Source organism: Tamandua tetradactyla, chromosome 8, assembly GCF_023851605.1.
Source record: "Tamandua tetradactyla isolate mTamTet1 chromosome 8, mTamTet1.pri, whole genome shotgun sequence".
NCBI classification, from domain to species: Eukaryota; Metazoa; Chordata; class Mammalia; order Pilosa; family Myrmecophagidae; genus Tamandua; species Tamandua tetradactyla.
The window spans coordinates 40,915,123-40,923,493 of NC_135334.1; positions in this window are offsets into that span (position 1 = coordinate 40,915,123).

Below are 8,371 nucleotides of genomic sequence, written 5' to 3' on the forward strand. Positions count from 1 at the left end.
CAGGGACCCATCTGGAGGTTGTAGGTTTCTGGAAAGTTACTCTAGCACATGGAACCCTTATGGAATCTTATATATTGCCCTAGGTGTTCTTTAGGATTGGTTGGACTGATCCTGGTTGAGGATTGGCAGGTTATGATAGGTAGCCAGGTCTGCCTGAAGCTTGCGTAAGAACAACGTCCCAAGTAGGCCTCTCGACTCTATTTGAAGTCTCTCTGCCACTGATACTTTATTAATTACACTTCTTTTCCCCCTTTTGTTTAGGATAGAACTGTTGGCCCCCTGGTGCCAGGTCTGGATTCATCCCTGGGAGTCATCTCCCACATCGCCAGGGAGACTTTCACCCCTGGATGTCATGTCCCATGTAGTGGGGAGGGAAATGATTTCACTTGCGGAGTTGGGCTTAGAGAGACTGAGGCCACGTCTGAGCAACAACGGAGGTCCTCCAGAAGTTAACTATTAAGCATGCCTACAGGTACTCTAAGCTTCTCCACTACCTACATAAGCTTCACAAGAGTAAGCTTCAGGATTAAGGGCATGGCCTATTGATTTGGGTGTCCCTGAAGTTTGACACAGAATCAGGGGATTCCCTGATTGTAAGGCTTAATAGTTCCATACTCTTTCTCCCCTCCCTCAGGGGACTTTTACAATACTTTTTGATCATCTGCTGAATATACTCTGGGATATTTCCAGGCATTACAATAATTTATACAGGATTAAAGGATCTCTTTCTTATTCTGTGTTTCCTGTATCTCAATTGTTCAAATGAACTATACAAATAGGTTGAGTTAGATTATGCACTACAGAAAATTTTAGTTCTAGATCAAATAAACCTTTTTTCCATTGGTCTCAAAGGGTATGTGTGGTTCTAAAATATAGACACTGTCTTCCTTAACCCTATGTTCTGAATTACTTTACCCCCAACCTGTTCGGCTTTGTTCTTGTCTCTAAATATCAGATTATACATATAAAACAGCCTCTCAAAATCCAGAAATAATCACCACTCTGGACTTAATCTGTCTGCTCTAAAAGCTTACAGACTAGGCCCCTGCTTTCTTATGAGCGTTTTCTAAAGGTGACCATATCATTGTTGTTTTTTTTGTTTCTGGCTTATTTTGTCTCACAAATGTAACATGCTATTTTTGAAGAAAAACAAAGGGTGACTCAGAGTGTAGAGCCCGGAACTAGAGGGTGGAGCCTTGAACCACATATGATTACTCCCAGATCTTGAAACCTACTGAAATTTGTTCAGATGGGTTTTGAAATTTCTTGGGACCAGTAGGTTCTTTTTTTTCAGTTTTTTGCATAGACAGGCACCGGGAATTGAACCTGGGTCTCCGACATGGCAGGAGAGAACTCTGCCTGTTGAGCCACCGTGCCCCACCCTAGTGTCTCTGTTTTTGAATGAGAATGTCTGAAACTGTTATCCTACTCCCTTTCTCACTATTGTATTTTGGGCAGAAGTTCTTCAGCTGAACAGATTCACAGATGGAGAGGATTTGTTCCCCATGATAGATTATATTCAGAACCTCACCCACACCTGATTTTGGTGATGAGATGTGGGGCTTTTGATCTGATGAGAATTAGATAGATTTTTGACTTTGAGTTAATGCTATAATGGGATGAGACATTTGGGGACCTAGGAATGGGGTGGATTATTTTGCATGTGAGGCAGACACGTATGTTTCAGGGGCCAGAGGGCAGATTACAGTAGACAGTATAATGAGCCCCTAAAGATGCCTAGGTGCTTATTCCCAGAACCTCTGAATAAGTTATTTAAATGGTGTGTATTTTTCTATTTCTGCTGCAACAAATTACTTCAAATTTAGTGGCTTACAATAACACAAACATTATTTTATAGTTCTGGAGTTCAGAAGTCTGAAATGGGTTTAAGTGGGCTAAATCAAGGGGTTGACAAGACTCTGTTCCTTCAGTAGGCTTTAGGAGGTAATCTGTTTTGCTTCTAGAAACCATCTAAATAATCCAGGATAATCTCTCAAGATCCTTAATCACACTTCTGGGAGGGTGGCGGAATAGAATAAGTCAAGTTCATCCCTGCTCCAAGGAACAGCTAGAGAAGTGACAGAAAAATATCTGAGACAGCAATTCCAGGGTGTAAGTGGTGTATGTGATCTGAGAGAATCTTCAACACCTGGTTGCAAAAGCTAAGGAATTGAGATGCAGAGAACCACAGACCATCCAGCTAGTACAAAGAGACTAACGTGTCTCTTTCCAAATGGAGGCCTGGAGCCCTCAGGATGGGGAGACTGGGACTAGAAAGTAAGCCAAGGCACATTTCTTGAACATGCCATACCCACGCATGCCACCACACCCCACAACCTGTGTCCTGCCCTTGCACATGCACACACCTGCATCCTGGTTTCCCTCAGATCCCCTTACCTCCTATGACGTGTGACTCCCCCCATGTATATGCACATATGCATCCCGGCCTCCCTGGACCCCTTTCCCCCACACAGCCCCCCTACACCCGGCCCCCACCTGCCCACCCCAGCAACCCTACCCCCTGCCAACTGTGCATGTGTTCACTTGTGCCTCACCCCCCATACCCTGATCTCTGTGCCCCGAACCCTGATACTCATGACCCCCATGCTTCATGTGTACATCTGCAACCTGCCCGCACATTTGACCCCGCACATCTGCATAGCCCCCCCTTCTACCTTCTGCTGCACTTTGCCTCTGCGTCCACTACACTGTGTCCTGCCTCTGTGCTCCAAGACCTCCCCAAGCTGCACCCTGCCCCCACTTTCCTGTGCCACCCCCTCACAGCCCCACACCCTGCACCCCATGCTCTGGGCATGAGTGTAGCAACCTCGACCTGTGCCTATTCCTGAACCACAACCCATCACCACCCTGCTGTGCCCCACCCCATCCCCACATCCTGCCCAACACCTGTCCTGCAAAATGAACTCCCAAAGTAATCCTATCAAGATAATTACATGCATCAAGGCAACAGAAAATCACAAAGCATATGAAGATGCAGAGAGATGTAACCCTGCCTAATGATCACTTGGAGGAGACTTTGGAATAACTAATCAAAGATGATCATATAACTCTACTAAATAAAATCAATGAGTTGGCTAATGCATAAAGGAGATCAAGAAGACTAGAAGAACACAAAGAAAAATTTGAAAGAATAAATAGAAAAATAGCAGATATCAAAGAGATTAAAGATGCTGTAGATGAAGTAAAAAATACACTAAAGACATAAAAAAGCAGATTTGAAGAGTCAGAAGAAAGAATAAGTGAACTAGAGGACAGGACAATTGATTTCCACACATGTTCTAGTTTGCTAGCTGCTGGAATGCAATATACCAGAAACGGAATGGCTTTTAACAAGGGGAATTTAATGAGTTGCTAGTTTACAGTTCTAAGGCCGAGAATTAAAACAAGTCTATAGAAAAGTCCAATCAAAGGCATCCAGGGAAAGATACCTTGGTTCAAGAAGGCCGATGAAGTTCAGGGTTTCTCTCTCATCTGGAAAGGCACATGGCGAACGCAGTCAGGGCTTCTCTCTCGGCTGGAAGGGCACATGGCAGACACGGCGTCATCTGCTAGCTTACTCTCCTGGCTTCTGGTTTCATAAAGCTCCCCGGGAGGCATTTCCCTTCTTCATCTCCAAAGGTCGCTGGCTGGTGGACTCTCTGCTTCGTGGTGTTGCAGCATTCTCTGCTCTCTCCGAGTCTCTCATTCTCCAAAATGTTTCCTCTTTTATAGGACTTCAGAAACTAATCAAGACCCACTCAGATGGGTGGAGACATGTCATCCCCTAATCCAGTTTAACAACCGTTCTTAACTAAATCTCATCAACCAGGGAGATGATCCCATCACAGTCCCAAATACACAGCATTGAATAGAGACTCTTCTACCTTTAAGAAATGGGATCCATATTAAAACATGGCTTTTCTTAGGGGGCATACTTCCCTTCAAACCAGCACAACACACAAAAGAGCAAATGGCAAAAAATATGGGAAAATTTGAATTGGATCTCTGGGAAATGATGGACAAAATGAAGCACACAAATGTAAGAATCATCAGTGTCTCAGAAGGACAAGAGAAGAGTAAAGGGCTAGGAAGATTAGTTGAGGACAAAATGGGGAAAAACTTCCCAACCCTTATAAGAGACATAACTATGCAAAATCCCAACAAACCCCAACTGGGCCTACTCCAAGACACATACTAATCAGTCTGCCAAATGTTGAAGAGAAGCAGAAAATCTCGAAAGCAATGAGAAAAAGGATCAACTATATACAAGGGAAACCACATAAGACTGAGTTTGAACTACTCAACAGGCACACTGGAGGCAAGGAAGTGGTGGTATGATATATTTAAGATCCTGAAAGAGAAAGACTGTCACCCAAGAATTCTGTACTCAGCTAAATTGTCCTTCAAAAATGAGGGAGAGATTAAAATTCTCACAGACAAATGCTGAGAGAATGTGTCAACAAGAGACCAACCCTATTAGAAATACTAAAGGGATTTCTGTCAGCTGAAAGAAAAAGACAGGAAAGGAAGGTCTGGAGGAGGGCACAGAATTGAAGAGTACTAGTAAGGGTAACATAAAGGATAAAAAGAAAAAGAGGAAAAATAATATATAGATCTGACAAATAAAATCCAAAGGCTAAGATGGTAGACTCAAGAAATGCCTTTACAGTAATAACTTTGAATATTAATGGACTAAACTCACCAATTAAAAGATACAGATTGGCAGAATGGAAATATGATCCATCTATATGCTGCTTACAAGAGACTCATCTTAGACTCAAGGATGCAGATAGACTGAAAGAGAAAGGACAGAAAAAAAATGTTCCATTCAAGCTAAAACCAAAAGAAGGCAGGAGTAGCTATACTAATATCAGACAAAATAGACTTTAAATGTAAAGCCATCATAATAGACAAAGGACACTACACATTAATAAAAGAAGAAATTCACCAAGAAGAAATAACAATCATAAATGCTTATGCTCCCAATCAAGGAACTCCAAAGGACATGAGGCAAACATTGGCAAAAATGAAGGGAGCAATAGACATTTCAAGAATAATAGTGGGAAACTTCAATACACCACCTTTCATAGATAGAACAACTGGACAGAGGACCAACAAGGAAATACAGAATTTAAACAATTTGATAAATGAATTATACCTAACAGACATATATAGATCATTATACACCCTAACACCAGGATATACATTCTTTTTAATGTGCATGGAACATTCTCTAGGATATATCATATGCTGGGGCACAAAACAAGTCTTTATAAATTTAAAAAGATTGAAATTATTCAAAGCACTTTCTCCCATCACCATGGAATAAAACTGGAAATCAATAACCACCAAAGAACCAGAACTTTCACAAATATATGGAAATTAAATAATGCATTCTAAAACAATCAGTGGGTCAAAGAAGAAATTGTTAGAGAAATAGGTTAACTATCCGGAGACTAATGAAAATGAGAATACAACATATAAGAACTTATGGGATACAGCAAACACAATGCTGAGAGGGAAATTCATTGCCCTAAATGCCTATATTAAAAAAAGAAGAAAGAGCAAAAATTGAGGACTTAAATGCTCACCTGGAGGAACTAGAGAAAGAACAGCAAACTAGCTCCAAAGCAAATGGAAGATAAATAACAAAGATTAAAGCAGAATTAAATTAATTGGAGAACAAAAGAACAATAGAAAGAATGAATAAAACCAAAAGTTGGTTCTTTGAGAAAACCAGTAAAGCAAGGCTGACAAAGAAAAAAAAAGAGAGAGTATGCAAATAAAATCAGAAAAGAGAGGAGGGTCATTACCATGGACCCTGAAGAAAAAATAATAAAAAACAAATCATAAAAGGATACAAGGAACAACTATACATTAACAAACTAGACAACTTAGATGAAATGGACAAATTCCTGGAAACGCAAACAAGCTACACTGACTTGAGAAGAAATAGAAGACCTCAACAAACTAATCACAAATAGAGAGATTCAATAAGTCATCAAAAATCTTCCTACAAAGAAAAGCCCAGGGTCAGATGGCTTCACAGGGGAATTTTATCAAACATTCCAAAAAGAAGTAACACAAATTCTGCTGAAAAGCTTCAAAAATTTGAGGAAAAGAGAACACTACCTAACTCATTTTATGATGCTAACATCACTCCAAAACCCGGTAAAGATGCTTTAAGAAAGGAAAACTACAGGCCAATCTCCCTATAATGAATATAGATGCAAAATTTTTCAACAAAATACTAGCAAATGGAATCAAATGACAAATTAAAAGAATTATACACCATGACAAAGTGGACTTTATGCCAGGAATGCAAGGGTGGTTCAACACAAGAAAATTAATTAATGTAATACAGCACATTAACAAATCAAAAGGGAAAAATCACATGATCACCTTGACTGATACTGAAGAAGCATTCAACAAAATTCAACATCATTTTCTGATAAAAAACTACAAAAGGTAGGAGTAAAAGGTAACTTCCTCAATATGATAAAAAGCATATATGGAAAACCCATAGCCAGCATCATACTCAATGTGAGAGACTGAAAGCCTTCCCCCTAAAATCAAGAATTAGACAAGAATACCCTCTGCCACCACTATTATTCACAATTGTACTAGAAGCAATCAGGCAGGAAAAAGACATGTGCTAGAGCAATCAGGCAGGAAAAAGAAACAAAAGGCATCCAAATCAGAAAGGAAGAAGTAAAACTTTCATTATTTGCAGATGACATGATACTAAATTTGGAAAATCCTGAGAAATCTATGACAAAGTTACTTGAGATAATAAACAAATTCAGCAAAGTGGCAGGATATAAATTAATGTGCAAAAGTCAATAATGTTTCCATACACAAGCAATGACCTAAATGAGGGGTAAATTAAGGGAAAAATCCCATTCAAAATAGGAAGTAGAAGAATGAACTATCTAGGAATGAACTTAACTAGGGATGTAAAGGACCTGTATACAGAAAACTACATGACATTGTTAAAACAAATCAGAGAAGATCTAAATAGACAGAAAGACATTTCCTGCTCATGGATAGGAAGGTTAAATATGGTTAAGATGTCATTTCCACCCAAATTGATCTACACGTTAAATGCAGTATCAATAAAAATTGTAATAACCTACTTTGAAGACTTGGAAAAGCTAGTTACCAAGTTCAGTTGGAAGGGAAAGAGACCTCGAATAACTAAACATATCCTAAAAAGAAGAAAAAAGTGGGAAAATTAACACTTCCTGATTTCAAAGTGTATTATAAAGCTACAGTGGTCAAAACAGCATGGTATGGGGACAAGGACAGAAGTATTGACCAGTGGAGTCAAATCAAGAGTACAGAAATAGACCACCAAATAAATCTATGGTCAACTGATCTTTGACAAGACCCCCAAATCTACTGAACTGGGGCAAAATAGTCTTTTCAATAAATAGGCATGGGAGACCTGATTATCAGTAGTTCAGAGAATGAAAGAAGACCCTTACCTTACACTGTTTATAAAAGTTAACTCAAAGTGGATCAAAGACCTAAATATAAGAACCAGTACCATAAAATGTCTAGAGGAAAATGTAGGGAAACATCTTCTAGACCTAGTAATAGTAGGTAGCTTCTTAAACTTTACAAAGCATATGAAGAGATTCTTATTTTCATTAGCTATAAGGGAAATGTAGATCAAGACTACAGTGAGATACTACCTCATACCTATAAGTAAGGCTGCTACTAAACAAACAGGAAACTACAAATGTTGGAGAGAATTTGGAGAAATAGGGACACTGATGCCCTGCTGGTAGGAATGTATAATGGTACAGCAACTATGGAAGACTATCTGGTGATTCCTCAGAAAACTAAATATCGAACTGCCCTATGACCCAGCAATACCACCACTTAGTATATACCCAGGAGCGTTGAAAGCAGTGACACAAACAGAAATTTGCACACCAATGTTCATAGCAGCATTGTTCATAATTGCTAAAAGATGGAAACAATCCAAGTACCCATCAACAGATGAGTAGATTAATAAAATGTGATATATACATATGATGGAATATTATGCAGCAGTAAGATGAAATGTTTTTCTGCATTGAGATTGATGTTAGCTGTGGGTTTTTCATATATTCCCATTATCATATTGAGGAAGTTCCCTTCTTTTCCACACATAGTCTTATTGAGGTTGGCTAGTATGTGATGGATCACTTTTTTCTTGCTGCTTTCAGAATTCTTTTTTGTCTTTGACATTTGAAAATCTGATTAGTAAGTGTCTTGGAGTTGGTTTATTAGGATCTGTTCTGTTTGGGGTAATGTGTGTTTCTTGGATCTATAATTTTATGTCTTTCATAAGAAATGGGAAATTTTCAGTGATTATTTCCTC